The sequence below is a fragment of the Lissotriton helveticus genome, chromosome 1_2, assembly GCF_964261635.1.
Source record: "Lissotriton helveticus chromosome 1_2, aLisHel1.1, whole genome shotgun sequence".
NCBI classification, from domain to species: Eukaryota; Metazoa; Chordata; class Amphibia; order Caudata; family Salamandridae; genus Lissotriton; species Lissotriton helveticus.
Genome location: NC_136058.1, coordinates 327,921,234 through 327,947,147, shown reverse-complemented (window position 1 = coordinate 327,947,147; position 25,914 = coordinate 327,921,234). Strand labels below are relative to the sequence as shown.

Sequence of the window (25,914 nt, the reverse complement as noted above, 5' to 3'; positions counted from 1 at the left end):
TTCCCTATGTTTGGTGCTGTGAAAGGAAGAGCCGAATGCCAACATAGATCAATGATGTTTCAGAAATTTCCCAAAGGGAATATCAAGCCCAGTGTAAAAAATGCATTTACTCACAGGTTTTGAGTAGGAAACACTGTAATGCTATCAAAGTGCAATATCCAAGGGAACACTGATTCTGTCAAAGATGATCAAAATGGAATTGATGAAAAGTCCCAACTACAAACAACAGAATCAAAATAGGCTGACACACTGATTTGAACCACGGACCTCTTGATCTGTAGTCAAATGCTCTACCACTGAGCTATATCCCCAGCTTTTCAGTAAAATCAGAATGACAAAATATCAGTACAAAATGAAAGAGGGAGAGGATCATGCTAAGTTGTGCCAAAAAGTACAACCATGAAACTGTGGAACAGGAGAAGTAGTCCTTAATATTATTTATTAAAGGAAAACTGGATCATTTAAAAAACAGATATTTGTTTCATTGTTATTTTATTTGAATAGGCAGTGGTACATAGGACCAATGTCTCTACATACAATGATTGTTTTGAAACATTCTTAAAGGGGAAGAGGTTTTTACGGGACATCTTATCATTTGAGGATTGGTTACCACAATCACTGAGATGGTGGTGAAGTATGATTGTTTTGGGCCAAATTACGGTGGAAAAACATTTCTTCATACCACACAATTCGGTATTTGGAAGGTACACCCAAACACCCCTTTCGAATACCTTCCATTTAATACATCAGAAAAAGCAATCATACGTTTGCAAATGGCCTGATTCTTCAGACCAGCCTTTTTGCAACTGCAATGATAGTTCGTACATCTTGCACGTAGGCAGAGGTTTCAAGGAGAAAATAAATAGTTCCCACGTTGCACAAAAATGAAGTGCTTCAAACAAACACATACTTTGGATGCACAGAGAAGAGGTGGAATATATGTAAGACTGAGGTCATAGGTGAAATGAGAAATAGATTGACTGCATCGCTGCACAGTATTCTAAGCCATTTCTTTAGTGAGATGCAAGAAAACACCAAACAGTATAAGAAATTTGTCAATTGGTTTCATAGTACATTCCATTTGTTTAGTGCTGTGAAAGGAAGAGCCGAATTCCAACATAGATCAACGATGTTTCAGAAATTTCCCAAAGGGAATACCAAGCCGAGTGTTAAAAAGTGCATTTACTCACAGGTTTTGAGGAGCAAACACTGTAATGCTATTAAAGTGCAATATCCAAGGGAACACTGACTCTGTCAAAGATGATCCAAATGGAATTCATGAAAAGTCACAATTACAAACAACAGAATCAAAATAGGCTGAGGGGACAACCGGATTTGAACCAGGGACCTCTTGATCCACAGTCAAATGCTCTACCACTGAGCTATAACCCCATCTGTCTACAAAGATCAGAATGACAATATATCAGTACATCATGAAAGAGTGAGAGGATCATGCTAAGTTGTGCCAGAAAGTACAACCTTGAAATTGTGGAACAGGAGAAGTAGTTCATAATAATATTTATTAAAGGAAAACTGGATCATTTAAAAAAAAAAGATGCATATGTTTGATTGGTATTTTATTTGAAAAGGCAATGGTACATAGGACCAATGCCTGCACTTAAAATGTTCGTTTTGAAACATTCTCAAAGGGGAAGTGGTTTTTGCGGGACACCTTATCAAATGAGGATTGGTTACCACAATCACTGAGATGGTGGTGAAGTATGATTGTTATGGGCCAAATTACGGTGGAAGAACATTTCTACGTACCACTACACTTAGATATTTGGAAGGTACACCCAAAAACCCCTTTCGAATACCTTCGATTTAATACATCAGAAAAAGACATTTTGCGTTTGCAAATGGCCTGATTCTTCAGACCAGCCTTCTTGCAACTGCAATCAGAGTTCGGATATCTTGCACTTAGGCAGAGCTTTTAAGGAGAAATTAAATAGTTCCTACGTTACACAAAATTAAGTGCTTCAAACAAACTCATACTTTGTATGCACAGAGAAGAGGTGGAATATATGTAAGACTGAAGACACAGGTGAAATGAGAAATAGATTGACTGCTTCACTGCCAAGTTTTATACGCCATTTCTTCAGTGCAATACAAGAAAGCACCAAACAGTATAACAAAGTTGTCAATTGGTTTCATTGTCCATTCCCTTTGTTTAGTGCTGTGAAAGGAAGAGCCGAATTCCAAAATTGATCAATGATGTTTCAGAAATTTCCCAAAGGGAATACCAAGCCGAGTGTTAAAAACTGCGTTCACGGGGGCGTGGCTAGCAGCCGGCTAAGATGGCCGCAAAATAACGGAGCTCCGTGACTGAACAGCCCTCTCGCCATAAATCCGTTAACTTATCCGCAATACTGCAACCCATACTCGGTATTGCCTACTAGAACTTCCTCTCCGGTGCGCAACGAGCCAACCCTGCCTCCGCTAGACGACTGATCCGAGGAGTTACAGCGAGGTGTGCCCTACGGCCTTTCTTCGCGCCTGAAGCCGGGGACTGAAGTGCGGAGCGGACTCCGTCAGGCAAGTTCACCGCAACGCGGGTGGGCGTACGCACTGCACGGGTGAGCCCCGGAGAAATACTCCCACACACTACCTGAGATCCTGATCACTCCGGACCGGCATCCGACTGCCCAGTGCGGCCCCTGCGATAGAAACGCGCCAGCACTGCCGGGGAAGCGCCGGCGATCACGGGCCTGCAGAGGGAGACCTCCTATGGCCACTGCCGGTTACCGCGCCTGAACGTCTTTTACCCGCGTGGCTTCCCGAACAAAATACAGACTCGCAGGCCGTCACAGCACACCGGGCAATACCGAAAAGGCACGCCGGAGGGAAACAAGGAGCAGAACACACACCAATCATCTGACCCGGCCGCCCCACGGTCCAACCTTAATGCTGACAATACCCTGTCCAACTCTGCATCTCCCACACTGACTCATACGGCGGAGGGGCCCCAGCCTGGACAGCACAATCCACGGCAGCTCCTGCAATCAGTGGCGCCAAACCACTCGCCTACAGAGCACGAACGTCGGGATCTGCCCACACGGGACCCACTGCCCTAGTCTAGTCTAGTCTGGATACTTGTATTGCGCAGCATATCACTTCCCAAGGGAGTCTCATGGCGCATGCGGACAGTCCCAAAAAAAAGGTAGTCTAAGATGGAATTCTTAACTGAAGAGCCATGTTTTCATTTTTTTTCGAAATCACAGCAACAACTAAGGGCACATCCTGAGCCTACTCCGTGGCACAACATGAGTGGCAGGGGGACACGGGGACAACAGACATTGAAACTGGACAAATTTGCTTACACCAAGGACCCACCAGACAATCCGAGAGGGGACGCACAGCGAACGTCACCCCAGCCAGTCGGAGCCTCAAATGACGCTGATAAGGTCACCCTCCAGGACGTGATGGCGACCCTAAAAGTGATGCAATCCTCAATGGGCACCATATCAACGGACGTGTCCCTGATAAGGGCGGACTTGGCAAAGATATCTGATCGACTCGGAGAAGTGGAAAAGACCACTACAGGATTAGTAGGGGACACGTCTGACCTACAACGTAGGGTCCTACAACTGGAGAAGGATAATACCGCAATGAGGGCCAAACTGGACGATCAAGAAGGACGCTCTTGGCGCAATAACGTCCGCCTGATAGTTGTGCCGGAGACGGAGGGCGGCCCAGCCCTGGACCTCTACATAGAGGACCTAATACAAAACCAGCTCAGACCCAGGGGACTGTCCAATTATTTCTCGGTGGAACGGGCCCACCGAGTACCCGGAGGAAAGGCTAAACCGGGAGCTACACCTCGCCCTATTTTGGTGCGCATCTTCAATTTCAGAGACTGGTACGCCATCTTACAGGCAGCTAGAACGCGCCCACCGCTCAAAATTGACAATTCCGAAATCAACTTTTATCCAGACTACACAGCAGCAGTGGCCCAACAAAGGAGGGGATTCACAGATGTGAAAAAAGAAATGCGGGCTCGTGAACTCAAATACTCGATGATCTTCCCTGCAAAACTCCGCGTCAAATCGGAAGGGAAAACCTGTTTTTTTGAATCACCGCGAGACGCCCAGGATTGGCTGGAGGGCTGGAGACCGGCTAGAGGACCCAAGAATCGCGACCCCAGGCGGAATCTCAACAACGGAAGCTCACAGATGACCGACGAAACCGAATAGACAGGGATAGACCCACTGCAAACGCTGCAATGTACTCACCGCTCTACACAGGGAATACAGGAGGATTGACTTTGTACCACGAACATATGCACCGACGGCCTCAGGGACTGCCAACAGCTGAAGAACTGCTTGGTCATACTTATATTTGTCGAACGTGGTAAGATTTGAATCGCAGGTGAGGGCCGTCATGCAAGTAAGAAACTATAATCTAAAAAGACATTGCATGACATTCCCAGAGAGAGGGACTCGAAACATATCGCAGAAGTCTCACCCCCACGAACACTGCTCAAAAGTTGGGACTTTAAGCACTCTGCTCAGTTGGGGAGGTGGACGGTTCTTTGTCCACCGGGCAGGGAGGCAGGGAGGGGGGCATGGCGTTTACACATGATGTATTTGTTATGTTCTTGTTTTATGTTTATGGCTTGGATAGCTCACGCAAGTATGCATACTAAACTCAATTTGGTTATATTGCAACCATTTAGACATGATGCCTCGACCGATGCCAGCCTGCAACGTACATTCATCACTCGCTCTGAACGTTTCATCCACTTCACGAAACGATGGCCTGACACCCAGATTTCCCCCCCCGGGCATCGGCTTGCCATTGACCTTGACACAACCATACTCCGTACCTCTACGGACACACCTGCATATTAGACGTTATGGAAGATACCGATTTACTGATTCCTAATTCCCAATCACATAACTTAACCTCCCCCTCGTTAACAGTTATCTCCTGGAATGTGAACGGACTGGGACATAAAATTAAACGGGGGCTGGCCCTACAATACTTAAAACGAAGGGCGCCCACGATAGTCCTTCTGCAAGAAACACACCTGACGGGTACAACTAGCCAGGCACTAAACCGATGGGGCTTCAAAATGGTCATACACGCTGAGTTTTCCTCTGGATCCCGAGGGGTCGGAATCCTCGTCAACAAGAATGCACCATTAATAATCAAACGCACTTGGGCAGATGATCAAGGACGCTTTGCGGCAGTCACAGGTGAATGGGAAGGGCGGGCTTACAACATTCTCACGGTATATGTCCCTCCATCACTACATCAAGGAAAATTTCAGGATCTAGGGAAACTACTCCTGGAACTGCCGGAGGGGAACCTAATCATTGGGGGTGATTTTAATGCTGTACTTAATGCAACAATAGACCGCCAGCCTCCCCGGGAACAGTCTAGGCCATGCCACCTCTTTAAAGAATTTCAAGACGCAATGGGGCTGGTGGATATGTGGAGGACTAAACACCCAACTGACCACTACTACACGTTCCACTCGGGAGCACACAACAGTCTCTCCCGAATAGATTATATACTGACACTGGCAATACCCCCTGAAATGATACTCTCCATAGAACACCTACCGAGAGGGTATCAGACCACTCCCCAGTACAGCTGGAATACACCACACAGCCAGCAAGGCGACAGAGAATCTACCCAATCTACCCAGGATACTTCAAAAATCACAAAATCGCTAAAGCTCTACACACTGCAACTACACACTACTTTGAAGAAAACTTATCATCAGTTGACTCCCCGTCCATCCTCTGGGAAGCATATAAAACGGTCATCAGAGGACAGGCCATCTCCACTATTACAAGATATAAATGGACCCAAAGGGAGACCATAGAAGCCTTAGAAGCAGCCGTACTCACGGCAGAACTAGCTCACGCTACAGACCCCACAGATGACACAGCACGAACACTCACCCTAACCTCGCGCGAATACAGGGCATACGCAGAAGACATGGCCAAACTTAGACACACTGACACCCTACATAGAATATATGAGCTCGGAGATAAAACCGGGAAAATGTTAGCCTGGCTTGAGAAGAAAGACAGAGCGGACAGGTGGATAGCCCAGCTTACGTTCTCTGATGGTACACACACTACCTCCCCCCAAAGCATAGTCGAGGAACTAGCCTCATATTATGAACAGGTATACACTGCCCGTAGCGGGGTGACAGAAGACGACAGTACAAGATTCCTACATGACATACCACTTATGACCCTATCTCAAGAGGACGCCCAAACCCTAGAGGATGACCTAACGGTAGAGGAACTGGGGAAGGCACTAGCAGCCCTACGCATAGGCAAAGCAATGGGGCTGAACGGGCTACCGGTAGAACTATATAAAACAATGGCCCGGCAACTCCTCCCTACCATGCTCCCCATGTATAATGACTGCCTAACACGAGGTATTTTAACGGAGGATCAGCGATTAGCCACTATTATCGCTATTCATAAACCTGGCAAACCACCTGACCAAACATCTTCATATCGTCCGATATCACTCATGAACACAGACGCCAAAGTCTTGGCGAAACTATTGGCACTACGACTACAACCACATCTCACTACCTTAATTCACCCGGACCAATCGGGCTTCATGCCCGGTAGGAATACGTCGCTCAATCTGCGACGTCTTAATGGAGTGCTTCACCGTATCCCACTACTACGAGAAGACGCAGCCATCCTATCCTTAGACACAACCATGGAGTGGCCCTTTCTTTTTGCAGTGCTCCGGAAGATGGGTTTTGGCCCCAAATTTTGTAATTGGATTAAATTACTCTATACAGCCCCCTTAGCCCAGGTAGTTGCCAATGGCCACACTTCACGTACGATCACACTGGGTCATGGTACACGACAAAGGTGCCCACTGTCCCCGCTCTTATTCGCGCTCATCTTAGAACCACTAGCGGTGATAATACGCACGGAACCACTGATCCGTGGGATCAAGTGGGAGCCAGACTGGGAAGACCGTATATCCCTATACGCCGATGACGTACTGATTTACTTAATGTCCCCAACTACATCCCTGATCACCCTACTAGCCGTCCTGGAGAAGTATAGAGAAATATCAGGCTACACGATTAACTGGACAAAGTCGGTCATATACATCTTACACGGTCAAATGCCCACACGACCTCCCGCATGCACGGTGCAGACAGTGACCAGGGGGTTCTGATACCTCGGAATATATGTCACGCCAAACGACTCAATTTTCATGGAGGAAAATTTGTCAAAACCCCTACTGAGTCTCAAGGCGGACGTGAAACATTGGCGCTCCCTTCCACTGACATTGTTGGGAAGGGCAGCGCTATTTAAAATGCTTTCGCTTCCGCGATTTCTCTACGCACTACAAAATACCCCTTTTCTGATCCCACCCACATATTTCAAAGCAATTGAAGCAGAAATTTCCTCTTTGTTATGGGACGGAAAACCGGCTCGTATAGCCCATGCCAAACTTGTCCGCAGCTGGTATAACGGAGGGATCGCACTCCCAAGTGTTAAACTATACTACTGGGCTGCTCAGCTAACAGTCATTAATCAATGGCTACACACTCCACAACATGATCCAGCCTACAGCCTTGACAGAACTATCCTCCCCGCAGATAAATTGATGAAAGCCCTATACACCAACAAACGAAGGCATACACTCGCGGGCCCAACGGCCCACACTGTCAAGATATGGCACACAGCACAGAGAGCCCTAGGATGGGAGGGGGTACTCACGCTTGCCACCCCGCTCTGGGACACACGGAGCCTTGGTACCTTGGCCAGCACTAAAGGTTTTAGGCAATGGGATCTAATTGGGATTTCCAAGATAGGGGATATGTGGAACCGGGGAGCAATCATCACATTCGAAGCCTTGAAAGAAAAATACGGGATGGCAGATATTGAGCTCTATCGCTATACGCAAATCCGACATGCTCTACAAGGGGCCATCCCAGTCGGTACCACACTGGCCGACTCCTCCCCCTTGGAAGATAGGCTCCTAACTGAACATCTCCAAAAGAAAGCAATATCACTCACATATCGTAAACTACTAAACAACCTTCAAGACCCCACGATAATCCTTCGGAGTAAATGGGAGGTAGAACTAAGGGATATAGACGATGAGGACTGGCTACATGCACTAGCTTCTGCAAGAGACGCGTCGATCCCTTCCCGGTTAAAACTTGTACAACTAAAGATACTACATAGAGTATACTATTCACGCACCCTCTTACACAAACTGGGACACATTTCGGAGCCTGACTGCTTGAGGGGTTGTGGTCTCCAGGGAACGTTCTACCACATACTATGGGATTGTCCTAAAATACAAACATACTGGGCCCAACTTATGTCAGAGATCTCGGAAGCTAGTGGGGTAGAGCTACAACCAGAACCAAGGTGCTGCATATTGAATATTTGGTCACCCACGGATCTTAATAGAGGGCTGCAGACATGGGCTACACTAGGCATGGCTCTGGCTAAACGTAATATCGCTAGAAAATGGGGGTCTAACCTAATACCTACAAGAACACAATGGGGGAACGATATGGATGCAGCAATGGTGGCAGAAAGGACGGTCTATGTACACAGAGGTTGCCCCAAAAAATTGTCCAAAATATGGGGGAAATGGAATGAATATCGAGGCAATATATGTGAACCCCCACAAGAATTGTCTGACCCCGAGACAAGCCCATAGGATGGAATACAAACTAAGCTATCTAATATATTCCTGTTGAGTCCCATGGAGGGGAAGGAACCAGAAAAGAAATGGGATACGAAGGTATTACTGATATACTTGTTTGTTGATGAAATAGTTACGAATATGCAACACGTAAAAGACTACCACTTAATAATATTATCGTCTAATGGTCATCGTATGTGGTGAGAACACATGTATACTGCTATCTATGATAGAGCGAGAAAAGATGTAACGTACTGATCCTTGTTATGAATAATAATTGTCTATATATATATGAGGATAAATATATTGCCATATGTATGTATTACTATGCTGATAAAAAGCCAATAAAAATTGTTAAAAAAACCAACTGCATTTACTCACAGGTTTTGAGGAGCAAACACTGTAATGCTATTAAAGTGCAATATCCAAGGGAACACTGACTCTGTCAAAGATGATCCAAATGGAATTGATGAAAAGTCCCAATTACAAACAACAGAATCAAAATAATGTGAGGTGACACCCGGATTTGAACCAGGGACCTCTTGATCTGCAGTCAAATGCTCTACCACTGAGCTATATCCACAGCTTTTCAGTAAAATCAGAATGACAAAACATCAGTACATCATGAAAGAGTGAGAGGATCATACTAAGTTGTGCCGGAAAGTACAACCTTGAAACTGTGGAACAAGAGAAGTACTCCTTAATATTCTTTTTTACAGGAAAACTGGATCATTTAAAAAACAGATTTATTTGTTTCATTGTTATTTTATTTGAATAGGCAGTGGTACATAGGACCAATGCCTCTACATACAATGATTGTTTTGAAACATTCTTAAAGGGGAAGAGGTTTTTACGGGACATCTTATCATTTGAGGATTGGTTACCACAATCACTGAGATGGTGATGAAGTATGATAGTTTTGGGCCAAATTATGGTGGAAAAACATTTCTAAGTACCACTACAATTCGGTATTTGGAAGGTAAACCCAAACACCTCTTTCGAATACCTTCCATTTAAAACATCAGAAAAAGCCATTTTGTGTTTGCAAATGGCCTGATTCTTCATACCAGCCTTCTTGCAACTGCAACAAGGGTTCATACATGTTGCACGTAGGCAGAGGTTTCAAGGAGAAATTTAATAGTTCCTACGTTGCACAAAAATGAAGTGCTTCAAACAAACACATACTTTGAATGCACAGAGAAGAGGTGGAATATATGTAAGACTGAGGAGACAGGTGAAATGAGAAATAGATTGACTGCATCACTGCCCAGTATTCTAAGCCATTTCTTTAGTGCGATTCAAGAAAGTACCAAACAGTATAACAAATTTGTCAATTGGTTTCATAGTCCATTCCCTCTGTTTAGTGCTGTGAAAGGAAGAGCCGAATTCCAAAATAGATCAATGATGTTTCAGAAATTTCCCATAGGGAATACCAAGCCCAGAGTAAAAAATGCATTTACTCACAAGTTTTGAGCAGCGACACTGTAATGCTATTAAAGTGAAACATCCAAGGGAACACTGGCTCTGTCAACTTATAATACGTTTTTTATATACTTTATGACATCAACTAATTCCAAAGGTACGTGTTGAAACTTGACTTTACAAAGACAAGCGGGTAATCAAACAATAAATAATTGTTTAACGTAGATTTCCAACATGTCTCTTAAATAGATGGAACACTTCTGGCAGCTTTGAGAAATACTTCAACTGTCCAGCGTCGTGGTTTATATCAATTCTACTACGACACGTTTAACCACAGGTATATCCAATACTTAATGTTATCAAAACGGGTTTAGATATTCATCTAGCTCTGGGCCACTGTGTAGACTTAAGGGTCCTCGCTACCCGGTACACAAGTATAGACTATAGCCCAGGCAACCACACTCCAACTTTAATTTTGATTTAATTATGATAAAGTACAGATAAATGTTGGCACTCTCAATTTTCCTCACGCTAACTGTTTTCAATTACAAGTACCTTTCCCCACCCTGCCCTCTGCTTGATAATGATAGGATCTGTAAGGACAGGGTTAGGTCACCACCAACAATGTTTCTCTACATAGATACCAGGAATTCTATTGTGTGCCCATTCCTAGCAACAATGGTGAGATTTAGTCTCCGGACACCCCCACAAAGTGAGCCTTGCACCTTTTTAAGGGGGAAGTAAACATAGAAATGTATATAGGTTTACATTAACACAATATAGGAAATGTTGAATGCACTGTGTGATTTAGTACTATTTTTACATAATAGAGAATGTGGAGACCTAGGTCTATTCTCAAGGATTTTATTTTACAACAATGCATCTGTATTTATTAACGATGTAAACAGAATAGTAATTGTATGTATATTTATTATAGGATAATTGCAAAGACCCTGTAAAAAGACAGACACCGAACTTGTAGTCTTGAAAAAGGTGGAAGATCAATACGGCATAACCAACGAAACGCGTCGACGCCCAAAACCCAGTACAATTCAAATCTCCTCCTCCCTTGTTGATATACAAGTTTCAGTTTACATGACCAGGGAGAGATCAAATTGTAGTATTGAATGTACACCTGTATCTTACAATTTTCATGTTTTGCAACTTTTGTCTGTCCGTTACATTGTGCAGGTCACAAGAAATTGTCTAACTGTCTTATTAGTTGATTAATAATTTTATTTGTTTTTTGTAATAGATGATGTATAATTGTGAACTGGTTTTTATCTTTGTCATTTTAATAAATGTTTTTGTACCTTTTGAATAATATTGTATGTTTCTGTGATTCCATTAATGAACGTGTTATAGCTAGATTCTAGCTAGATTCAGTATATGCTTCAAGGGAATGGTCCCATCTCTTCAGGTTTAACACCCTATTTCCCTTGTCTATTCCAAGGGGTTCCTCTCTCTTTACTTTTACATAACTTGCACAACCAACTGGTTGGAGAGGCAGTTGTCTCATTTACTCTGGTTCCCAGAGTCCTAGTAAGTTGCTTGCTAGCAACCACTTCAAAATATGGATAAACTTAAAACCTTTGGGTTCTCGGAAGACCAATATAATAGACTCATGAACCTTAATCCAAAAGGGGGGAGCAATAAAAGTCTGAATAGTAGCAGACATGAACAATTAGTGAAGATTCTAAATACCAAAAAGAAACTAATCAGAACTGAACTTCAGGCAGAATTTCTTATTGATTACCTCAAAGAAGGAGTCATTCCAATTGGTTTGCAAGTACGAAACGAACCTGGTCTATTTGTGGAATGTCCTAAATTCATAGAAACCTGGACTATGATAGCCAATCGATGTAGCCGAGATTGGCTTATTTTAATTATAGAAACAGCACAAGAAATCATAGAGATAGAGAGAAAAGAAATAGACAAATTGGAAGCGCAGGTATTACAATCACCAGCACTTGAAGACGCCAAAAAGAAATTAGAAGAAATCAATTATGACGTAGAGGGATATAGAGAGTATTTAACTAATAAAAAACTTAAAAAGTTCAAAAAGGACGTAGAGAAATATTCAACAGAAGCAGTATACCCCTACACTAATAAGGACCATTTTACAAATAAAAATGATACAGGGAACGAGAGACCTTATGTACAAAGACCCGTATACTCAAGAGGAAGTGACAATAGGAGAATCACATTCTCTGAAACATCTGGATCAGGGAGCGAGGAAGAATCAGAGAGAGCACAGGACAATAGACCTGGCCGTAACTTTGATAGGGAGCCTTTTTTAGGAAGACGCCCATTCCGGGGCCAGAGGAACCACAGAAATTTCAATCGTCAGGATCCCCCCCGCAACCATCAACCTCAGAACAGTACAAAAGAATACATAGCCACAAGGAGCAAACAGTATTGGAGGTAAAAGAACTTCCGATAGTCAATCTCTCGAGTAGAATATTAACTAACATAGAGGAGGAAGTCTTACAAAAAGGATTTAGTTTTGCACCAACAAACTTCTATCCACTTTTTAATTTAGAAAGTGATTTAAATTTTTTTTTTAGAAAAATAAGACTCAACCAATTCTTTGAAAATAGAAACTATACTCCCTTAGATAGTGTCACAGGATTCAAACCCAAGTCTACATTTTTGCCCAACCTGAATCAACTAGACAAAAAGGTAGAAATATTCGAACACATTGTAGAAATGGAGATCAAAGAATTATATAATAGGAAGGACATTAATAAGCCTAACAATAACCTAACACAAGAGCAAAGAACAGCCCTCGCCAAACTACAAAACTGCGATGAGCTTACTATTAAGCCAGCAGATAAGGGGGGAGGAGTGGTAGTCTTTAACACAAGCCACTATGAAAAAAATATCAGAGATCTCCTAGGTGTAGAGGAACATTACAAAAGAGCTAAATTCACAGATCTTAATACACTTAAACTGGAAGTAGCTGAACTTTTAAATAAAGGGAGAGAAGAAGGTCACATTAGTGATAATGAATACAAATTCCTCCTTAACAATCACCCAGTCATCCCGGCAATATACGGTCTCCCCAAGATCCATAAACATTTAGAAAATCCACCGATGAGACCTATTATCAGCAGTATTGGATCTCTACTGGAGCCCCTTAGTCGGTACGTGGATTTTTTCCTCCAGCCTATTGTTAAGAAGCAGAGATCTTACCTTAAAGATACCACCCATGCAATAACAACGTTTGAAGGTAGAGGGTTCAATAAGGCGACCCAACTCTTAGTCGTCTTAGACATAGAAGCCCTCTACACTAATATACCCCAAAACGATACTATTGAAGTGATAGCTTCCATTTTAGAAAATGAAGATCTTAAGGGAGGGAATGATCAGTTCATAATGTCCTGTATCTACCTAATTCTTAAAAAGAACTTCTTTCTCTTTAAAGACGACCTGTACCTCCAAATCAAAGGGACCAGCATGGGGGCTACCTGTGCCCCTAGCCTGGCATGCTTATATGTGAGTAAGTTCGAAGATAAACATATATATAATGAGGTAGCCCCCTATTTTGAGAACATCACCTGCTGGCACCGTTACATAGATGACATTATTTTCATCTGGAACTGTGCCAGCGGGGATCTTTCGAACTTCCTAGAGTGGCTTAATATGGGGGACCCCAACCTCAAATTCACAGGACATCAAAGTAACCAACAAGTAAACTTCCTTGATATTATTATCAAGGAAGAAGAGGGCAACCTTAAAGTGGAACTTCATACTAAGCCTACAGACAAAAACACCCTCCTTCTATACTCCAGTAACCATCCAAAATCCCAAAAAGATAATGTACCATTTGGGGAATTCCTGAGACTCCGCAGGAATTGTACCAGTCTAGATGATTTTTATAAACATGCGGAAAATTCCGAACTGAAATTAGAAAATAGAGGTTATCCGAAGAAACTGATCAAAAACGCACTTAAACGTGCCCGCTACTATAATCGAGAGAGCTTATTAGACCCACATAGAAAGTCAAATAAAAACAATTCCACACTGGATAGGATTATTTTTGTTACGCAATATTCGCATCTGAGTAATCAGATTAAGAATATCGTAAACAGAAACTGGAAAATTCTAAATCAGAATAGCGAAAATCAGCTTGATAAACCACTATTTTCATTTCGCCGCAATAAGACAATTAAAAATAGTCTTGTGCGCACTTACCCTGCTGTGAAAGAGAAACAACTCACTCTGACAGGACAAGTAATAACAGGTAACTTCAAATGTGGAACCTGTTCAATTTGCCCTCACTGTATTACGGGCAACAGCATAGTGTATAATGGTAAGAATCTTCAGCCAACCACCTTCAATAACTGTCGTAGTCAAAACGTAGTATACCTTCTCATGTGCCCATGTGACCTCGGCTACGTGGGAGAAACCGGAAGAGAACTACGTACCAGAGTGCTTGAACATAAGTCTGCAATACGCACCTCTAAAATAAATGCACCCCTCACAGATCACTACAGGAAAATGAACCACTCCTGTAACGACATTAGGTGGTTTATATTGGAAAAAATCAGAAACAACAGAAGAGGAGGAGACATAGATAGACGCAGAAAAATACGAGAACAATGGTACTTTTGTCACCTTAACACCATAGACAAGGGCCTAAACACTAGAGAAGATTGGGCTAAATGCCTATGAATAATCTGTTGCCTTTTCCAACTGGAGCTCCAAATAGAATTCACAGCACGCTAACTCACTATAGCTGTATGTATCTTCTCTCTAATATTAGGTCCGGGTAGTGAATCATACACAAGATTTTCCCTGTTCGCCGGGTGGAGACAATTCCTGCTACCTGGGTAAATGAACCATCTGAATATTGATTTCATAGGAGGCGACCTTAATGGCCACTTACATACACATAGTTTTTATATAAAATGCAACACGTAGATTTTCTATCCCAAACGTTATCGCGGTTGGGGTATTTCCCTCAAAATAAGATAATAACTGATTATGCAATAATCAATAGAAGTAAGAGAGCCAGATAACACATGTTCAACGCTCACGTGCAGTGAATCTTAATTTAATACCAATACCATCGAACAAGATAACCGAGTGGCTAGGAGGTTTATCCGCCCACATGTGATCCCATAGAACGGTCACAAAAGAAAACATATACAAACTCCACCCCGGCGAGGTTTCCCGTCAGAGATAATATTACAGAAACTGTGAGCGAGGACCACAGTGGAAACTTACCTTCCAAACCAAATATACATCCCCATTGGAGATGCCCACGACCAATAGGGCTGCAATGAGAACAAGCCATTTTATGCAAATTACCCGCTCTCCAAAAAATACGGGTCTTATTGGATGTTAAACCTACGTGCCCCTACCAATCAGGGCACAGTGCTCTATACTTATATTCCTTCCGCCGCGCGGTGGACTTCATTCACACCTGAAACCCCGAGACAGCGCGATTTATCCGCGGTCACAGGTAAGCCCGCCCCTAGCCTAGTTTTCACGCTACGATTTAGAAAAGACGAACTTATGTCTCCTAGGCATGAGACCACGGCTGCGTTTAAATTAATCCTTGTTCTGAATAATTTCTTTCCTAACTAAATCCTTTCTGTTTAACCACACTAGGAGAGTATACTTCTCCAGTCAAGGTTACCGCCCAGACGTCCGGAATTCTTATTTATGATTCCCTCTTGACGGCGGTAAAAAGAACAAGCAAATCTACATTTTAACCCAACTTATAATAAGTTTTTTATATACTTTATGACATCAACTAATTCCAAAGGTACGTGTTGAAACTTGACTTTACAAAGACAAGCGGGTAATCAAACAATAAATAATTGTTTAACGTAGATTTCCAACATGTCTCTTAAATAGATGGAACACTTCTGGCAGCTTTGAGAAATACTTCAACTGTCCAGCGTCGTGGTTTATATCAATTCTACTACGACACGTTTAACCACAGGTATATCCAATACTTAATGTTATCAAAACGGGTTTAGATATTCATCTAGCTCTGGGCCACTGTGTAGACTTAAGGGTCCTCGCTACCCGGTACACAAGTATAGACTATAGCCCAGGCAACCACACTCCAACTTTAATTTTGATTTAATTATGATAAAGTACAGATAAATGTTGGCACTCTCAATTTTCCTCACGCTAACTGTTTTCAATTACAAGTACCTTTCCCCACCCTGCTCTCTGCTTGATAATGATAGGATCTGTAAGGACAGGGTTAGGTCACCACCAACAATGTTTCTCTACATAGATACCAGGAATTCTATTGTGTGCCCATTCCTAGCAACAATGGTGAGATTTAGTCTCCGGACACCCCCACAAAGTGAGCCTTGCACCTTTTTAAGGGGGAAGTAAACATAGAAATGTATATAGGTTTACATTAACACGATATAGGAAATGTTGAATGCACTGTGTGATTTAGTACTATTTTTACATAATAGAGAATGTGGAGACCTAGGTCTATTCTCAAGGATTTTATTTTACAACAATGCATCTGTATTTATTAACGATGTAAACAGAATAGTAATTGTATGTATATTTATTATAGGATAATTGCAAAGACCCTGTAAAAAGACAGACACCGAACTTGTAGTCTTGAAAAAGGTGGAAGATCAATACGGCATAACCACCGAAACGCGTCGACGCCCAAAACCCAGTACAATTCAAATCTCCTCCTCCCTTGTTGATATACAAGTTTCAGTTTACATGACCAGGGAGAGATGAAATTGTAGTATTGAATGTACACCTGTATCTTACAATTTTCATGTTTTGCAACTTTTGTCTGTCCGTTACATTGTGCAGGTCACAAGAAATTGTCTAACTGTCTTATTAGTTGATTAATAATTTTATTTGTTTTTTGTAATAGATGATGTATAATTGTGAACTGGTTTTTATCTTTGTCATTTTAATAAATGTTTTTGTACCTTTTGAATAATATTGTATGTTTCTGTGATTCCATTAATGAACGTGTTATAGCTAGATTCTAGCTAGATCCAGTATATGCTTCAAGGGAATGGTCCCATCTCTTCAGGTTTAACACCCTATTTCCCTTGTCTATTCCAAGGGGTTCCTCTCTCTTTACTTTTACATAACTTGCACAACCAACTGGTTGGAGAGGCAGTTGTCTCATTTACTCTGGTTCCCAGAGTCCTAGTAAGTTGCTTGCTAGCAAACACTTCAAAATATGGATAAACTTAAAGCCTTTGGGTTCTCGGAAGACCAATATAATAGACTCATGAACCTTAATCCAAAAGGGGGGAGCAATAAAAGTCTGAATAGTAGCAGCCATGAACAATTAGTGAAGATTCTAAATACCAAAAAGAAACTAATCAGAACTGAACTTCACGCAGAATTTCTTATTGATTACCTCAAAGAAGGAGTCATTCCAATTGGTTTGCAAGTACGAAACGAACCTGGTCTATTTGTGGAATGTCCTAAATTCATAGAAACCTGGACTATGATAGCCAATCGATGTAGCCGAGATTGGCTTATTTTAATTATAGAAACAGCACAAGAAATCATAGAGATAGAGAGAAAAGAAATAGACAAATTGGAAGCGCAGGTATTACAATCACCAGCACTTGAAGACGCCAAAAAGAAATTAGAAGAAATCAATTATGACGTAGAGGGATATAGAGAGTATTTAACTAATAAAAAACTTAAAAAGTTCAAAAAGGACGTAGAGAAATATTCAACAGAAGCAGTATACCCCTACACTAATAAGGACTATTTTACAAATAAAAATGATACAGGGAACGAGAGACCTTATGTACAAAGACCCGTATACTCAAGAGGAAGTGACAATAGGAGAATCACATTCTCTGAAACATCTGGATCAGGGAGCGAGGAAGAATCAGAGAGAGCACAGGACAATAGACCTGGCCGTAACTTTGATAGGGAGCCTTTTTTAGGAAGACGCCCATTCCGGGGCCAGAGGAACCACAGAAATTTCAATCGTCAGGATCCCCCCCGCAACCATCAACCTCAGAACAGTACAAAAGAATACATAGCCACAAGGAGCAAACAGTATTGGAGGTAAAAGATCTTCCGATAGTCAATCTCTCGAGTAGAATATTAACTAACATAGAGGAGGAAGTCTTACAAAAAGGATTTAGTTTTGCACCAACAAACTTCTATCCACTTTTTAATTTAGAAAGTGATTTAAATTTTTTTTTTTTGAAAAATAAGACTCAACCAATTCTTTGAAAATAGAAACTATACTCCCTTAGATAGTGTCACAGGATTCAAACCCAAGTCTACATTTTTGCCCAACCTGAATCAACTAGACAAAAAGGTAGAAATATTCGAACACATTGTAGAAATGGAGATCAAAGAATTATATAATAGGAAGGACATTAATAAGCCTAACAATAACCTAACACAAGAGCAAAGAACAGCCCTCGCCAAACTACAAAACTGCGATGAGCTTACTATTAAGCCAGCAGATAAGGGGGGAGGAGTGGTAGTCTTTAACACAAGCCACTATGAAAAAAATATCAGAGATCTCCTAGGTGTAGAGGAACATTACAAAAGAGCTAAATTCACAGATCTTAATACACTTAAACTGGAAGTAGCTGAACTTTTAAATAAAGGGAGAGAAGAAGGTCACATTAATGATAATGAATACAAATTCCTCCTTAACAATCACCCAGTCATCCCGGCAATATACGGTCTCCCCAAGATCCATAAACATTTAGAAAATCCACCGATGAGACCTATTATCAGCAGTATTGGATCTCTACTGGAGCCCCTTAGTCGGTACGTGGATTTTTTCCTCCAGCCTATTGTTAAGAAGCAGAGATCTTACCTTAAAGATACCACCCATGCAATAACAACGTTTGAAGGTAGAGGGTTCAATAAGGCGACCCAACTCTTAGTCGTCTTAGACATAGAAGCCCTCTACACTAATATACCCCAAAACGATACTATTGAAGTGATAGCTTCCATTTTAGAAAATGAAGATCTTAAGGGAGGGAATGATCAGTTCATAATGTCCTGTATCTACCTAATTCTTAAAAAGAACTTCTTTCTCTTTAAAGACGACCTGTACCTCCAAATCAAAGGGACCAGCATGGGGGCTACCTGTGCCCCTAGCCTGGCATGCTTATATGTGAGTAAGTTCGAAGATAAACATATACATAATGAGGTAGCCCCCTATTTTGAGAACATCACCTGCTGGCACCGTTACATAGATGACATTATTTTCATCTGGAACGGTGCCAGCGGGGATCTTTCGAACTTCCTAGAGTGGCTTAATATGGGGGACCCCAACCTCAAATTCACAGGACATCAAAGTAGCCAACAAGTAAACTTCCTTGATATTATTATCAAGGAAGAAGAGGGCAACCTTAAAGTGGAACTTTATACTAAGCCTACAGACAAAAACACCCTCCTTCTATACTCCAGTAACCATCCAAAATCCCAAAAAGATAATGTACCATTTGGGGAATTCCTGAGACTCCGCAGGAATTGTACCAGTCTAGATGATTTTTATAAACATGCGGAAAATACCAAACTGAAATTAGAAAATAGAGGTTATCCGAAGAAACTGATCAAAAACGCACTTAAACGTGCCCGCTACTATAATCGAGAGAGCTTATTAGACCCACATAGAAAGTCAAATAAAAACAATTCCACACTGGATAGGATTATTTTTGTTACGCAATATTCGCATCTGAGTAATCAGATTAAGAATATCGTAAACAGAAACTGGAAAAATCTAAATCAGAATAGCGAAAATCAGCTTGATAAACCACTATTTTCATTTCGCCGCAATAAGACAATTAAAAATAGTCTTGTGCGCACTTACCCTGCTGTGAAAGAGAAACAACTCACTCTGACAGGACAAGTAATAACAGGTAACTTCAAATGTGGAACCTGTTCAATTTGCCCTCACTGTATTACGGGCAACAGCATAGTGTATAATGGTAAGAATCTTCAGCCAACCACCTTCAATAACTGTCGTAGTCAAAACGTAGTATACCTTCTCATGTGCCCATGTGACCTCGGCTACGTGGGAGAAACCGGAAGAGAACTACGTACCAGAGTGCTTGAACATAAGTCTGCAATACGCACCTCTAAAATAAATGCACCCCTCACAGATCACTACAGGAAAATGAACCACTCCTGTAACGACATTAGGTGGTTTATATTGGAAAAAATCAGAAACAACAGAAGAGGAGGAGACATAGATAGACGCAGAAAAATACGAGAACAATGGTACTTTTGTCACCTTAACACCATAGACAAGGGCCTAAACACTAGAGAAGATTGGGCTAAATGCCTATGAATAATCTGTTGCCTTTTCCAACTGGAGCTCCAAATAGAATTCACAGCACGCTAACTCACGATAGCTGTATGTATCTTCTCTCTAATATTAGGTCCGGGTAGTGAATCATACACAAGATTTTCCCTGTTCGCCGGGTGGAGACAATTCCTGCTACCTGGGTAAATGAACCATCTGAATATTGATTTCATAGGAGGCGACCTTAATGGCCACTTACATACACATAGTTTTTATATAAAATGCAACACGTAGATTTTCTATCCCAAACGTTATCGCGGTTGGGGTATTTCCCTCAAAATAAGATAATAACTGATTATTCAATAATCAATAGAAGTAAGAGAGCCAGATAACACATGTTCAACGCTCACGTGCAGTGAATCTTAATTTAATACCAATACCATCGAACAAGATAACCGAGTGGCTAGGAGGTTTATCCGCCCACATGTGATCCCATAGAACGGTCAAAAAAGAAAACATATACAAACTCCACCCCGGCGAGGTTTCCCGTTAGAGATAATATTACAGAAACTGTGAGCGAGGACCACAGTGGAAACTTACCTTCCAAACCAAATATACATCCCCATTGGAGATGCCCGCGACCAATAGGGCTGCAATGAGAACAAGCCATTTTATGCAAATTACCCGCTCTCCAAAAAATACGGGTCTTATTGGATGTTAAACCTCCGCGCCCCTACCAATCAGGGCACATTGCTCTATACTTATATTCCTTCCGCCGCGCGGTGGACTTCATTCACACCTGAAACCCCGAGACAGCGCGATTTATCCGCGGTCACAGGTAAGCCCGCCCCTAGCCTAGTTTTCACGCTACGATTTAGAAAAGACGAACTTATGTCTCCTAGGCATGAGACCACGGCTGCGTTTAAATTAATCCTTGTTCTGAATAATTTCTTTCCTAACTAAATCCTTTCTGTTTAACCACACTAGGAGAGTATACTTCTCCAGTCAAGGTTACCGCCCAGACGTCCGGAATTCTTATTTATGATTCCCTCTTGACGGCGGTAAAAAGAACAAGCAAATCTACATTTTAACCCAACTTATAATAAGTTTTTTATATACTTTATGACATCAACTAATTCCAAAGGTACGTGTTGAAACTTGACTTTACAAAGACAAGCGGGTAATCAAACAATAAATAATTGTTTAACGTAGATTTCCAACATGTCTCTTAAATAGATGGAACACTTCTGGCAGCTTTGAGAAATACTTCAACTGTCCAGCGTCGTGGTTTATATCAATTCTACTACGACACGTTTAACCACAGGTATATCCAATACTTAATGTTATCAAAACGGGTTTAGATATTCATCTAGCTCTGGGCCACTGTGTAGACTTAAGGGTCCTCGCTACCCGGTACACAAGTATAGACTATAGCCCAGGCAACCACACTCCAACTTTAATTTTGATTTAATTATGATAAAGTACAGATAAATGTTGGCACTCTCAATTTTCCTCACGCTAACTGTTTTCAATTACAAGTACCTTTCCCCACCCTGCCCTCTGCTTGATAATGATAGGATCTGTAAGGACAGGGTTAGGTCACCACCAACAATGTTTCTCTACATAGATACCAGGAATTCTATTGTGTGCCCATTCCTAGCAACAATGGTGAGATTTAGTCTCCGGACACCCCCACAAAGTGAGCCTTGCACCTTTTTAAGGGGGAAGTAAACATAGAAATGTATATAGGTTTACATTAACACAATATAGGAAATGTTGAATGCACTGTGTGATTTAGTACTATTTTTACATAATAGAGAATGTGGAGACCTAGGTCTATTCTCAAGGATTTTATTTTACAACAATGCATCTGTATTTATTAACGATGTAAACAGAATAGTAATTGTATGTATATTTATTATAGGATAATTGCAAAGACCCTGTAAAAAGACAGACACCGAACTTGTAGTCTTGAAAAAGGTGGAAGATCAATACGGCATAACCAACGAAACGCGTCGACGCCCAAAACCCAGTACAATTCAAATCTCCTCCTCCCTTGTTGATATACAAGTTTCAGTTTACATGACCAGGGAGAGATCAAATTGTAGTATTGAATGTACACCTGTATCTTACAATTTTCATGTTTTGCAACTTTTGTCTGTCCGTTACATTGTGCAGGTCACAAGAAATTGTCTAACTGTCTTATTAGTTGATTAATAATTTTATTTGTTTTTCGTAATAGATGATGTATAATTGTGAACTGGTTTTTATCTTTGTCATTTTAATAAATGTTTTTGTACCTTTTGAATAATATTGTATGTTTCTGTGATTCCATTAATGAACGTGTTATAGCTAGATTCTAGCTAGATTCAGTATATGCTTCAAGGGAATGGTCCCATCTCTTCAGGTTTAACACCCTATTTCCCTTGTCTATTCCAAGGGGTTCCTCTCTCTTTACTTTTACATAACTTGCACAACCAACTGGTTGGAGAGGCAGTTGTCTCATTTACTCTGGTTCCCAGAGTCCTAGTAAGTTGCTTGCTAGCAACCACTTCAAAATATGGATAAACTTAAAACCTTTGGGTTCTCGGAAGACCAATATAATAGACTCATGAACCTTAATCCAAAAGGGGGGAGCAATAAAAGTCTGAATAGTAGCAGACATGAACAATTAGTGAAGATTCTAAATACCAAAAAGAAACTAATCAGAACTGAACTTCAGGCAGAATTTCTTATTGATTACCTCAAAGAAGGAGTCATTCCAATTGGTTTGCAAGTACGAAACGAACCTGGTCTATTTGTGGAATGTCCTAAATTCATAGAAACCTGGACTATGATAGCCAATCGATGTAGCCGAGATTGGCTTATTTTAATTATAGAAACAGCACAAGAAATCATAGAGATAGAGAGAAAAGAAATAGACAAATTGGAAGCGCAGGTATTACAATCACCAGCACTTGAAGACGCCAAAAAGAAATTAGAAGAAATCAATTATGACGTAGAGGGATATAGAGAGTATTTAACTAATAAAAAACTTAAAAAGTTCAAAAAGGACGTAGAGAAATATTCAACAGAAGCAGTATACCCCTACACTAATAAGGACCATTTTACAAATAAAAATGATACAGGGAACGAGAGACCTTATGCACAAAGACCCGTATACTCAAGAGGTAGTGACAATAGGAGAATCACATTCTCTGAAACATCTGGATCAGGGAGCGAGGAAGAATCAGAGAGAGCACAGGACAATAGACCTGGCCGTAACTTTGATAGGGAGCCTTTTTTAGGAAGACGCCCATTCCGGGGCCAGAGGAACCACAGAAATTTCAATCGTCAGGATCCCCCCCGCAACCATCAACCTCAGAACAGTACAAAAGAATACATAGCCACAAGGAGCAAACAGTATTGGAGGTAAAAGAACTTCCGATAGTCAATCTCTCGAGTAGAATATTAACTAACATAGAGGAGGAAGTCTTACAAAAAGGATTTAGTTTTGCACCAACAAACTTCTATCCACTTTTTAATTTAGAAAGTGATTTACATTTTTTTTTTAGAAAAATAAGACTCAACCAATTCTTTGAAAATAGAAACTATACTCCCTTAGATAGTGTCACAGGATTCAAACCCAAGTCTACATTTTTGCCCAACCTGAATCAACTAGACAAAAAGGTAGAAATATTCGAACACATTGTAGAAATGGAGATCAAAGAATTATATAATAGGAAGGACATTAATAAGCCTAACAATAACCTAACACAAGAGCAAAGAACAGCCCTCGCCAAACTACAAAACTGCGATGAGCTTACTATTAAGCCAGCAGATAAGGGGGGAGGAGTGGTAGTCTTTAACACAAGCCACTATGAAAAAAATATCAGAGATCTCCTAGGTGTAGAGGAACATTACAAAAGAGCTAAATTCACAGATCTTAATACACTTAAACTGGAAGTAGCTGAACTTTTAAATAAAGGGAGAGAAGAAGGTCACATTAGTGATAATGAATACAAATTCCTCCTTAACAATCACCCAGTCATCCCGGCAATATACGGTCTCCCCAAGATCCATAAACATTTAGAAAATACACCGATGAGACCTATTATCAGCAGTATTGGATCTCTACTGGAACCCCTTAGTCGGTACGTGGATTTTTTCCTCCAGCCTATTGTTAAGAAGCAGAGATCTTACCTTAAAGATACCACCCATGCAATAACAACGTTTGAAGGTAGAGGGTTCAATAAGGCGACCCAACTCTTAGTCGTCTTAGACATAGAAGCCCTCTACACTAATATACCCCAAAACGATACTATTGAAGTGATAGCTTCCATTTTAGAAAATGAAGATCTTAAGGGAGGGAATGATCAGTTCATAATGTCCTGTATCTACCTAATTCTTAAAAAGAACTTCTTTCTCTTTAAAGACGACCTGTACCTCCAAATCAAAGGGACCAGCATGGGGGCTACCTGTGCCCCTAGCCTGGCATGCTTATATGTGAGTAAGTTCGAAGATAAACATATATATAATGAGGTAGCCCCCTATTTTGAGAACATCACCTGCTGGCACCGTTACATAGATGACATTATTTTCATCTGGAACTGTGCCAGCGGGGATCTTTCGAACTTCCTAGAGTGGCTTAATATGGGGGACCCCAACCTCAAATTCACAGGACATCAAAGTAACCAACAAGTAAACTTCCTTGATATTATTATCAAGGAAGAAGAGGGCAACCTTAAAGTGGAACTTCATACTAAGCCTACAGACAAAAACACCCTCCTTCTATACTCCAGTAACCATCCAAAATCCCAAAAAGATAATGTACCATTTGGGGAATTCCTGAGACTCCGCAGGAATTGTACCAGTCTAGATGATTTTTATAAACATGCGGAAAATTCCGAACTGAAATTAGAAAATAGAGGTTATCCGAAGAAACTGATCAAAAACGCACTTAAACGTGCCCGCTACTATAATCGAGAGAGCTTATTAGACCCACATAGAAAGTCAAATAAAAACAATTCCACACTGGATAGGATTATTTTTGTTACGCAATATTCGCATCTGAGTAATCAGATTAAGAATATCGTAAACAGAAACTGGAAAATTCTAAATCAGAATAGCGAAAATCAGCTTGATAAACCACTATTTTCATTTCGCCGCAATAAGACAATTAAAAATAGTCTTGTGCGCACTTACCCTGCTGTGAAAGAGAAACAACTCACTCTGACAGGACAAGTAATAACAGGTAACTTCAAATGTGGAACCTGTTCAATTTGCCCTCACTGTATTACGGGCAACAGCATAGTGTATAATGGTAAGAATCTTCAGCCAACCACCTTCAATAACTGTCGTAGTCAAAACGTAGTATACCTTCTCATGTGCCCATGTGACCTCGGCTACGTGGGAGAAACCGGAAGAGAACTACGTACCAGAGTGCTTGAACATAAGTCTGCAATACGCACCTCTAAAATAAATGCACCCCTCACAGATCACTACAGGAAAATGAACCACTCCTGTAACGACATTAGGTGGTTTATATTGGAAAAAATCAGAAACAACAGAAGAGGAGGAGACATAGATAGACGCAGAAA

At 41.2% G+C, this 25,914-nt stretch overlaps 2 non-coding genes across 2 annotated transcripts; both read right to left on the bottom strand.

Annotated features, from left to right (window-relative positions):
• Positions 1-239: 239 nt before the first annotated feature.
• Positions 240-314, bottom strand: TRNAC-ACA (transfer RNA cysteine (anticodon ACA)). Its single transcript has one exon. It is a non-coding gene; the product is annotated as a tRNA-Cys (tRNA).
• Positions 315-1,320: 1,006 nt separating this feature from the next.
• On the bottom strand, positions 1,321-1,392 carry TRNAH-GUG (transfer RNA histidin (anticodon GUG)). The gene has a single exon. It is a non-coding gene; the product is annotated as a tRNA-His (tRNA).
• Between the last annotated feature and the right edge of the window lie 24,522 nt (positions 1,393-25,914).